This window comes from Limulus polyphemus, unplaced genomic scaffold (genome assembly GCF_000517525.1).
Source record: "Limulus polyphemus unplaced genomic scaffold, Limulus_polyphemus-2.1.2 Scaffold8311, whole genome shotgun sequence".
Taxonomy (NCBI): Eukaryota; Metazoa; Arthropoda; class Merostomata; order Xiphosura; family Limulidae; genus Limulus; species Limulus polyphemus.
The window spans coordinates 7722-19420 of NW_013673921.1; positions in this window are offsets into that span (position 1 = coordinate 7722).

Below are 11699 nucleotides of genomic sequence, written 5' to 3' on the forward strand. Positions count from 1 at the left end.
TATTTCTCTAATATATTGTCATATCAACTAAAGTATTTTTAATTGGCTACTGTGTCATACCAACTAAAGCATGTTATCAATCTACTGTGTTATGTCATCTAAAACATGTTATTAATTTACTGTGTGTTATTATCTAAAAAAATTTACTTAATCTAATTTATCTCAGAATCTAAAGCATTTTCCTTAGTAAATTCTGTTTCAGTATCAAATGTGTTTTTCTAATCTACTGTGCCTCAGTATCTTAGTACGTAAAGTCATATCTAAAGTATATGGAGAATGTTGGTGATGAACTACAATGTAGTATTATCTGGATTATGTTTTAGCCTTTGTTAGTGATGTACTACAATGTAGTATATTTAACACTCAGTAACACTGATGTGAAGCTATTTAACACTCAGTGACACTGATATAAAACTATTTAACACTCAGTAACACTGATGTGAAACTATTTAACACTTCGTAACACTGATGTGAAACTATTTAACATTCAGTAACACTGATGTGAAACTATTTAACACTTAGTAATACAGTATAGTAATCTACTTTTGTTCTACGATTATAAACAAATCACAGTTTTAACGAAGTTTGTACACAAATCATTGATATTTACAGCTTTTCCTTCAAGATTTGTTCCATCCAGAAAGTACGTTACTCTTGGTAATCATTTTAGTTTGTACACTGTTTTTCAATAAAGCGAGAATTGTTCCTTATAAAACTGATGCTATACTATTACAAAATAGTAAGTATATTTTACTTATATAAAATATTTAAGTTTTGTCACTTGTATAACGGCTTCTAAGCTCATGTGATTAAACAATATCATCTAGAAGCTTTGAAAACTTTTCAACCAGAAATTACATTGTAGTTCATCACTAACATTCTCCATATGACGTAGAAGGTCTATAACATTATCCAGATAATACTACATTGTAGTTCATCACTAACAAAGTCTATAACATTATCCAGGTAATACTACATTGTAGTTTATCACTAACAAAGTCTATAACATTATCCAGATAATACTACATTGTAGTTCATCACTAACAAAGTCTACAACATTATCCAGGTAATACTACATTGTAGTTCATCACTAACAGAGGCTATAACATAATCCAGATAATACTACATTGTAGTTCATCACTAACAAAGTATATAATATTATCAAGATAATACTACATTATAGTTCATCACTAATAAAGTCTACAATATTATCCAGATAATACTACATTATAGTTCATCACTAATAAAGTCTACAATATTATCCAGATAATACTACATTGTAGTTCACCACTAATAAAGTCTACAATATTATCCAGATAATACTACATTATAGTTCATTACTAACATTCTCCATATGACGTAGAAGGTCTATAACATTATCCAGATAATACTACATTGTAGTTCATCACTAACAAAGTCTACACCATTATCCAGGTAATATTACATTGTAGTTCATCACTAATAAAGTCTACAATATTATCCAGATAATACTACATTGTAGTTCATCACTAACAAAGTCTACACCATTATCCAGGTAATATTACATTGTAGTTCATCACTAACAAAGTCTATAACATTATCCAGATAATACTACATAGTAGTTCATCACTAATAAAGTCTACAATAGTATCCAGATAAAACTACATTGTAGTTCATCACTAACAAAGTCTATAACATTATCCAGATAATAATACATTGTAGTTCATCACTAATAAAGTCTACAATATTATCCAGATAATATTACATTGTAGTTCATCACTAATAAAGTCTAAAATATTATCCAGATAATATTACATTGTAGTTCATCACTAACAAAGTCTGTAAGATTATCCAGATAATACTACATTGTAGTTCATCACTAACAAAGTCTATAACATTATCCAGATAATAATACATTGTAGTTCATCACTAATAAAGTCTACAATATTATCCAGATAATATTACATTGTAGTTCATCACTAATAAAGTCTAAAATATTATCCATATAATACTACATTGTAGTACATCACTAACAAAGGCTATAACGTAATCCAGATAATACTACATTGTAGTACATCACTAACAAAGGCTAAAACATAATCCAGATAATACTACATTGTAGTACATCACTAACAAAGGCTCATAATCCAGATAAGGTGTAAAACTATTTAAGATTTAGTGACACTGCTGTAAAACTATTTAACACTTAGTAACACTGATGTGAAACTATTTAACACTTAGTAAAACTGATGTGAAACTATTTAACACTCAGTAACACTGATGTGAAGCTATTTAACACTCAGTAATACTGATGTGAAGCTATTTAACACTCAGTAATACTGATGTGAAGCTATTTAACACTCAGTGACACTGATCTAAAACTATTTAACACTCAGTAACACTGATGTGAAACTATTTAATACTTCGTAACACTGATGTGAAACTATTTAACACTCAGTAACACTGATGTGAAGCTATTTAACACTCAGTAATACTGATGTGAAGCTATTTAACACTCAGTGACACTGATATAAAACTATTTAACACTCAGTAACACTGATGTGAAACTATTTAACACTTCGTAACACTGATGTGAAACAGTGTTACTAAGTGTTAAATAGTTTCATATCAGTGTTATTGAGTGTTAAATAGTTTCACATCAGTGTTACTAAGTGTTAAATAGTTTCACATCAGTGTTACTAAGTGTTAAATAGTTTCACATCAGTGTTACTGAGGTCTTAATACTGTGTAACACATAATAACAACGATGTAAAACCATGTAACATTTACTGACACTGGCTTAATACTGTGTAACAAATACTAACACCGATATAAAACTTTGTAACATTTACTGACTCTGGCTTAATACTGTGTAACACCTAATAACACCGATTAAAACTATGCAACACTTAATAAACCGATGTCAAACTATGTAACACTTAATAAACCGATGTTATACTATGTAACACTTAATAAACCGATGTAAAACTTTGTAACATTTACTGACACTGGTTTAATACTGTGTAACACTTAATAACACCGATGTAAAAGTATGTAACACTTAATAAACCGATGTAAAACTATGTAACACTTAATAAACCGATGTAAAACTATGTAACACTTAATAAACCGATGTAAAACTATGTAACACTTAATAAACCGATGTAATACTGTGTAAAACTATTTAACTTTTAGTACCACTGATGTAAAACTATTTAACTTTTAGTACCACTGATGTAAAACTATTTAACACTTAGTAACACTGATGTAAAACTATTTAACACTTAGTAACACTTCTGTAAAACTATTTAACACCTAGTAATACTGATGTGAAACTATTTAAGACTTAATAAACCGATGTTATACTATGTAACACTTAATAAACCGATGTAAAACTTTGTAACATTTACTGACACTGGCTTAATACTGTGTAACACTTAATAACACCGATGTAAAAGTATGTAACACTTAATAACACCGATGTAAAACTATGTAACACTTAATAACACCGATGTAAAACTATGTAACACTTAATAAACCGATGTAATACTGTGTAAAACTATTTAACTTTTAGTACCACTGATGTAAAACTATTTAACACTTAGTAACACTGATGTGAAACTAGTTAAGACTTAGTAACACTGATGTAAAACTATTTAACACTCAGTAACACTGATGTGAAACTATTAAACCAGTGTCAGTAAATGTTACATGGTTTTACATCGTTGTTATTATGTGTTACACAGTATTAAGACAGTGTCAGTAAATGTTACAAAGTTTTTACATCGTTGTTATTATGTGTTACACAGTTTCACATCATTATTACATAGTTTTACAATGGTGTTTTTTAAGACTCATAACGTAGGTAAATTTATATCTAGAATTATACTCGGACTTTTCTCTACGTTAAAATACTTATATTTGCGAGCTCTCATCTCTCCTACCAGAGCCTTCATCGGGCAACAATGTACTGAGCGATAAAAATTCGTTTAACTGTGAAACACTGCTTTAAAATAGGCATTTTGGCAACAATCGTGTTAGTAAGTGTTACATAGTTTCACATCGGTGTTATTAGGTATTACCACCATACAATAGACCATAAAAAAGTTTTAGTTACTGAAATATAAAACTATGATAAGAAATTTAAAAATGACAAATATCTATCTTGTTTGCAGAGAAAATATTTCCGAGTATATAAAAATAAAACAGAAACTACCTGATCCAAATGTCTAGTATTTATTTTTTATTTAAAATCATGAGCTAAACCAAACTTTTTAATGCTCTATTTCTTAAAACTATCATTTGAAACTTGAACCCAGTCATCTGATATTCAGAGTTGAATCCAGCTATTTAATATTTTCCTAAGTCAATGTTCTGTGCAATAAGTTGAAAAACAGCAATGAAACTAGGTACTGGGTCAGATGTATTGACCTTTGAGCTGAGGTAGAAATGTATGTCACATACGTATGAGGTAAACGACTACTTGTGGTAGTTTATTTAAAAAAAGGCCGTGAACTATCGTTCATTTCGTGCTGTATATACAAAAGTAGGGACACAGCACTAAGATGATTTCGCTTTAGAATCCCTTCATGACTTTTGTATTATAAATATACTGTTGGACACTCCATCTAATTTCATATAGGTATATTATAAATATACTGTTGGACACTCCATCTAATTTCATATAGGTATATTATAAATATACTGTTGGACACTCCATCTAATTTCATATAGGTATATTATAAATGTACTGTTGGACACTCCATCTAATTTCATATAGGTATATGTTTGAGTGGTCCAATATTCTGACACTATTTCTGATTGCCATCAATAGTTTCAGATTATTCAGTTGTTCTCAGGTTTGGATTGTCCTCTATACATAGAGTCTGTATAGTTTAGCCATTAATTCATGTTTGATAGTTGTGGGTTCAGGTCGACCCACAAGGAAAGTTAGTAGAACCTGAGAATAAAGCATCAGGTTTTACTGTAAAGCTACAGTACAACTCAGTTCCAGATTACACATCATTGTGCTGTAAAGCTACAGTACAACCCAGTTCCAGATTACACATCATTGTACTGTAAAGCTATAATACAACCCAGTTCCAGATTACACATCATTGTGCTGTAAAGCTATAATACAACCCAGTTCCAGATTACACATCATTGAAGTGTAAAGCTATAATACAACCCAGTTCCAGATTACACATCATTGTGCTGTAAAGCTACAGTACAACCCAGTTCCAGATTACACATCATTGTGCTGTAAAGCTACAGTACAACCCAGTTCCAGATTACACATCATTGTGCTGTAAAGCTACAGTACAACCCAGTTCCAGATTACACATCATTGTGCTGTAAAGCTATAATACAACCCAATTCTAGATTACACATCATTGTACTGTAAAGCTATAATACAACCCAGTTCCAGATTACACATCATTGAAGTGTAAAGCTATAATACAACCCAATTCCAGATTACACATCATTACATTTTCAGTTTAGGAAATTCCAAGCCCTTCCAGGTTTAAAGCGGCCAATGGACTTCTGAATAATCCCCTCCCCCCAATTAACTCTCGTATGTCTTGGCTGAATGGACTTGTGTTTTAAATCAGGTATATTATTCCAAACTTAAGTTTCAAGCTATTGCCAGGGGTTCAAGGGGCGTTACTTACGTCAATCCCGCATTGTTTAACCGGAAGATTTGGGCACGATCTCTAATCGCCAAGTAGGACAGGAATAATTACTGAACTTTTGTCGAGTAAAGCATGATGCCAAACGCTAACCCCTGACCTTCTGAATATCTTCCAAAGACTGAAATCCTAGAACCGGTTTGAGATTAGATTTTAACAAACATCGTGGCCTCGAACAACGAAATTCGATGTTGGTTTTAGTGTTAGTAGAACACAAGAAAGTATTTCTTCCATTCCATATACCATCTCCCTGTTTTCCTTCTCATTGATCGATTATCTTGTGTTTCAGCAAACGGGAGTTCACTGACCAGTAACGTAACAAGAAAAGCTTTTGTACGTCTATTAATAATAAATGGCCCGGCATGGCCAGGTGGTTAGGGCGCTCGATTCGCAATCGGAGGGTCGCGGGTTCGAATCCCCGTCACACCAAACATACTTACCCTTTCAGCCATGGGGGCGTTATAATGTGAGGGTCAATTCGTTGGTAAAAAAAAGTAGCCCAAGAGTTGGCGGTTGGTTGTGATGAATAGCTGCCTTCCCACTGCTAAATTAGGGATGGCTAGCGCAGATATTTTAATATACGAACAATAATAATGGATAGATTAATGAAGAAAGAGAAATACTGATTGTACACTTTCATAGAATCAGAAAAGTTTCTTCTCTTCATCTAACTTTTAAACTGGTTTTCTGATTTGTTTCTAGCACAATGGCCCACTGCGGTTAATTGAACTCTGGTTGAAAACCTGTCGATCTGAGATATTATCTAATTTTTACACAAATTCCATTGACGAGATAGAGAAAATATTCATTTTTTAAAAAAATAATTCAAAAATGTAAATTGAAAACATTAGCTTACGTTAGGTATGTTGCAAAACTAGCATTTTTAATGTTTTATTTTAAATGGGGTTTCCAAATAACCTCCAATCAAACTCAGTTATACCTTGTTGTCCGTTTTGAATGTAATAATGCATTTTATATAATAATACGTTACTTCGTCCGAGTTACAGACATCACTAACTGAAGTGGAACTTTAAAATATAATACAAATAACTTACACCATTATAAATTTCAAAATGACCTACATAATGTGTCTATATCTACGAAGAACGAATACTTGAAACGTTTGATCGTTACATATATAATAGTTGGAAACTTACACGGACGGCTGAGCACGAGAAGAAGTCCTGCCAGTAATATGTGCATGCTGTTCGGATGATGTTACTTCAACGGTTCTGGATTCCCGGCCTTGAAGCAGACTTTTAAGAACTTTCATCTACTGACACATCAGGCTCGTCCTCTCATTGGCTCTTCCTCATTACGCAACACCACTTAAAAGTTCTTGTTTGTGTTTATTAAGCGCAAAGTTACACAAAGGGCTATCTGTGCCCTCTCCCCCATTGGTAGTTAACATTCTTATCGTATAAGCCCCAAGCTTACACCTGAGCCACGGGGCTTCACTGGAAATGTTTTAAACTTGGCCATATGTAACTACCTGCTGACCTAGAAACGGCACACGAGTAAGTTTCGTAACGAATTGTAGTTTCTTCCATGGGACTGATTAGATCGTGTTGGATCACTTCCAGTAAACATAGCTTATGTTTTCACTAACCGGTTCTTAGAAGAATTACAATGAAAAATTCATAATACCTTACTCAAATCCCAGGTGAAGCTTTAAAAGTAAATTGAGATATAAATAATCACACTTATTTTGAAATAAAACATTTGAAGATTTTTGTAGAAAAAATCTTCCGTGAGATCCAATCATCTTCTGTTAAAGGAAACCAAGATTATTCCGACTCGTTGATTCTAAGTTAATGACAGCTGAACTAATACAGTAAAAAAACAAAACAAAAACTTTTCCCACCTGCTCTTTTTACGACTACATGTCGAGATATTCATGGTGAGCTCGCGCTGTTCACATTTTGTCCATATTCACGGTCAAATGGTTTGCTCTCCGGTGGCGCAGCGGTAAACTTTAGGGCTTCAAATGTTAGACATTTGGGATCCGATCGGACACATTGCTGATATTCCCTTGAGTACATTTGCTCGAAGACAAATTATTGTCGCTGTTAGAAAACCCTTGTCCAAAATAGCCCCATCTATAGACATAAAGCCACAAATATATACACATCCTGGGTTATTTGTGTAAACTATAACACTTAATAGCACCGACGGAAAAATATGTAACACTTAATAATACCGATGTAAAAATATGTAACACTGATGTGAAACTGTGTAATACTTAATAACAACAATTTAAAAATATTTAATAACAGTGTGAAACTGTGTAATACTTAATAACATTGATGTGAAACTGCTCTCTGGAGAACGTTCACTATAATATCAGATTGTACAGCCAGCTGATATTATAGTGAACGTTCTGCAGAGAGACCCAGGTTATAAATTGTACAACCCTCTGATATTATAGTGAATTCTGCAGAAAGACCCAGGTTATAACTCGAACAACTCTCTGATATTATAGTGAACGTTCTCCAGAGAGACCCATGTTATAAATCGAACAACTCTCTGATATTATAGTGGACGTTCTCCAGAGAGACCCAGGTTATAAATCGAACAACTCTTTATAACCTGGGTCTCTCTGGAGAACGTTCACTATAATATCAGATTACAAGACATCACACTTTTTGTAATAAAGGATTCTAAACGTTTACAAGACATCACACTCTTTGTAATAATATATTCTAAACGTTTACAAGACATCACACTTTTTGTAATAAAGGATTATTAAATCTTATAAGACATCACACTTTTTGTAATAAAGGATTATTAACTCTTATAAGACATCACACTTTTTGTAATAAAGGATTCTAAACGTTTACAAGACATCACACTTTTTGTAATAAAGGATTCTAAACGTGTACAAGAAATCACACTTTTTGTAATGATGAATTCTAAACGTGTACAAGACATCACACTCTTTGTAATCATGGATTCTAAACGTTTACAAGACATCACACTTTTTGTAATAAAGGATTCTAATCGTTTAAAGACATCACACGTTTTGTAATAAAAGATTCTAAACGTTTAAAGACATCATACGTTTTGTAATAAAGGATTCTAAACATTTAAAGACATCACACGTTTTGTAATAAAGGATTCTAAACGTTTACAAGACATTAAACTTTTTGTAATAATGGATTCTAAACGTGTACAAGACATCACACTCTTTGTAATAAACGATTCTAAACGTTTACAAGACATCACACTCTTTGTAATAAACGATTCTAAACGTTTACAAGACATCACACTCTTTGTAATAAACGATTCTAAACGTTTACAAGACATCACACTCTTTGTAATAAACGATTCTAAACGTTTACAAGACATCACACTTTTTGTAATCGAGGATTCTCTAGAGAGACCCAGGTTATAGACTGTACAGCCCTCTGATATTATAGTGAACTTTCTCCAGAGAGACCCAGGTTATAGACTGTACAGCCCTCTGATATTATAGTGAACGTTCTCCAGAGAGATCCAGGTTATAGATTGTAGAACCCCCTGATATTATAGTGACGTTCTCCAGAGAGACTGAGGTTATAGATTGTACAGCCCTCTGATGTTATAGTGAACGTTCTCCAGAGAGACTCAGGTTATAAATTGTAGAACCTGGATTCTCAACTCTTATAAGACATCACACTTTTTGTAATAAAGGATTCTAAACGTTTACAAGACATCACACTTTTTGTAATAAAGGATTCTAAACGTGCCTTGTTATATTCAAGTCTTGTGTCTTGTTGTTATATCAAGGTCTTGTTTAATATAAATGTCTCATGCCTTGTTATATTAAAGTCTTGTGTCTTATTGTTATATCAAGGTATTGTTTAATATGAAGGTCTCACACCCTTTTATATTCAAGTCTTATGTCGTGGTTTCATATCAAGGTCTTGTTTTATATGAAGGTCTCATGCCTTGTTATATTCAAGTCTTGTGTCTTGTTTAATATAAATGTCTCATGCCTTGTTATATTAAAGTCTTGTGTCAAGGACTTGTTTATATCAAGGTCTTGTTATATATAAAGGTTTATTGTTATATCAAAATATGGTTTTATTTCAAGGTTTGTTTTTATAGCACACTCTTGTGTCATGTTATCTTTTTGTATATTAAGGTCTTGTTGATATCTAACAAAAGTAAGATGACCTTCCTTAACAATTCTTGGCTTGTATGTTGGTTTCAAGCTTGTAGACCTTGAATAAGATATTTTTATGTCACACATGAATAACAGTTTATTAACTAATCCTGTTTACAAGAGTTGGCATTAAACTGAACGCTTTGCAGGATGTAGTTTCACACACGAAATTGGAATTGCCTGGTGATACCCAGATGAGTAATACATAACCCATCAAATCAGTAGATACATAGAACATAACCCTCTAAATTACTAACAGTTTATAGTAACTCACATCAGGCTTATATAACGTGGTGGATCACAGATAAGTAATACAGAACCCGTCAAATCAGTAGATATATAAAAACATAACCCTTTAAATTCCCAACAGTTTATAGTAATTCACACCAGGCTTATGTAACCGGTTGAATGACCAGTGAGTTATATACAACCTGCAAAATTAGTATGCATATAGTAGATATTACTGTAACCTTTTAACAGGTTATAGTAGCTCATAGAGGGCGTATGTAATCTGGTGGATCACGAGGTGGTTATATATAACCTTCTAAATTAGTATGTATATAGTAGATATTACTGTAACCTTTTAACAGGTTATAGTAGCTCATAGAGGGCTTATGTAACCTGATGGATCACAAGGTGGTTATATGTAATCTGCCAAATTGATGTTTACATAGAACACTGTAGACTTTTAACTGGATGTGTTATCTGGATCTGGTTTGTATAACCCGTTAAATACAAATTAGGGTATGTGTCATTTGTACTTGTATAGTAGATAACTCTAAACTTTCAACAGATATGTTGCCTACTATTGCTTTAGACTTGTGGATCGGTTTTACCACACTCGTTGTTATCATGGATTCTAAGCGTTTACAAGACACCACACTCGTTGTTATCATGGATTCTAAGCGTTTACAAGACACCACACTCGTTGTAATCATGGATTCTAAGCGTTTACAAGACACCACACTCGTTGTAATAATATATTATAAACGTGTACAAGACATCACACTTTTTGTAATATTATATTCTAAACGTGTACAAGACATCACACTTTTTGTAATCATATGAGACCTTCATATTAAACAAGATATGAAGGTCTCATGCCTTGTTATATTAAAATCTTGTGTCAAGTACTTGCTTATATTAAGGTATCAAGGTCTTGTTATGAAGGACTTCTTCATATAACAACAAGACCCAATACTTTAATATCACAACAAGGAACAAGACCTTGATATGAAGAAGTCCTTCATATAACAACAAGACCCAATCCTTGTTGTGATGTTAAAGTATCAAGGTCTTGTTAAAAACCATAACTGAATTTAAAAACAAGGCCTTTATCTAATACGAAACCTTGATATAACAAGACATTGATATATAAACGACACATAGAAATAACAACACACCAGACCTGGATATACCAATGATACCTTGATATAACAAAAGATGTATAAATAACTTTATAACACTCACTCTCTGTATTCTTATCAGTAGGATGTATTAATAACTTTATAACACTCACTTTCTGTATCCTTCTCAAAAGATGTATAAATACCTTTATAGCACTTTCTCTATATATTCTTGCCACCAGTATGTATTAATAACTTTATAACAGTTACTCCTTATAAGTATGTCACTAGGATGTAATAATAACTTTATAACTGTTACTCCTTATAAGCATGTCACTAGGATGTATTAATAACTTCATAACGGTTACTCCTTATAATCATGTCACTAGGATGTATTAATAACTTCATAACGGTTACTCCTTATAATCATGTCACTAGGATGTATTAATAACTTCATAATGGTTACTCCTTATAATCATGTCACTAGGATGTATTAATAACTTCATAATGGTTACTCCTTATAATCATGTCACCAGT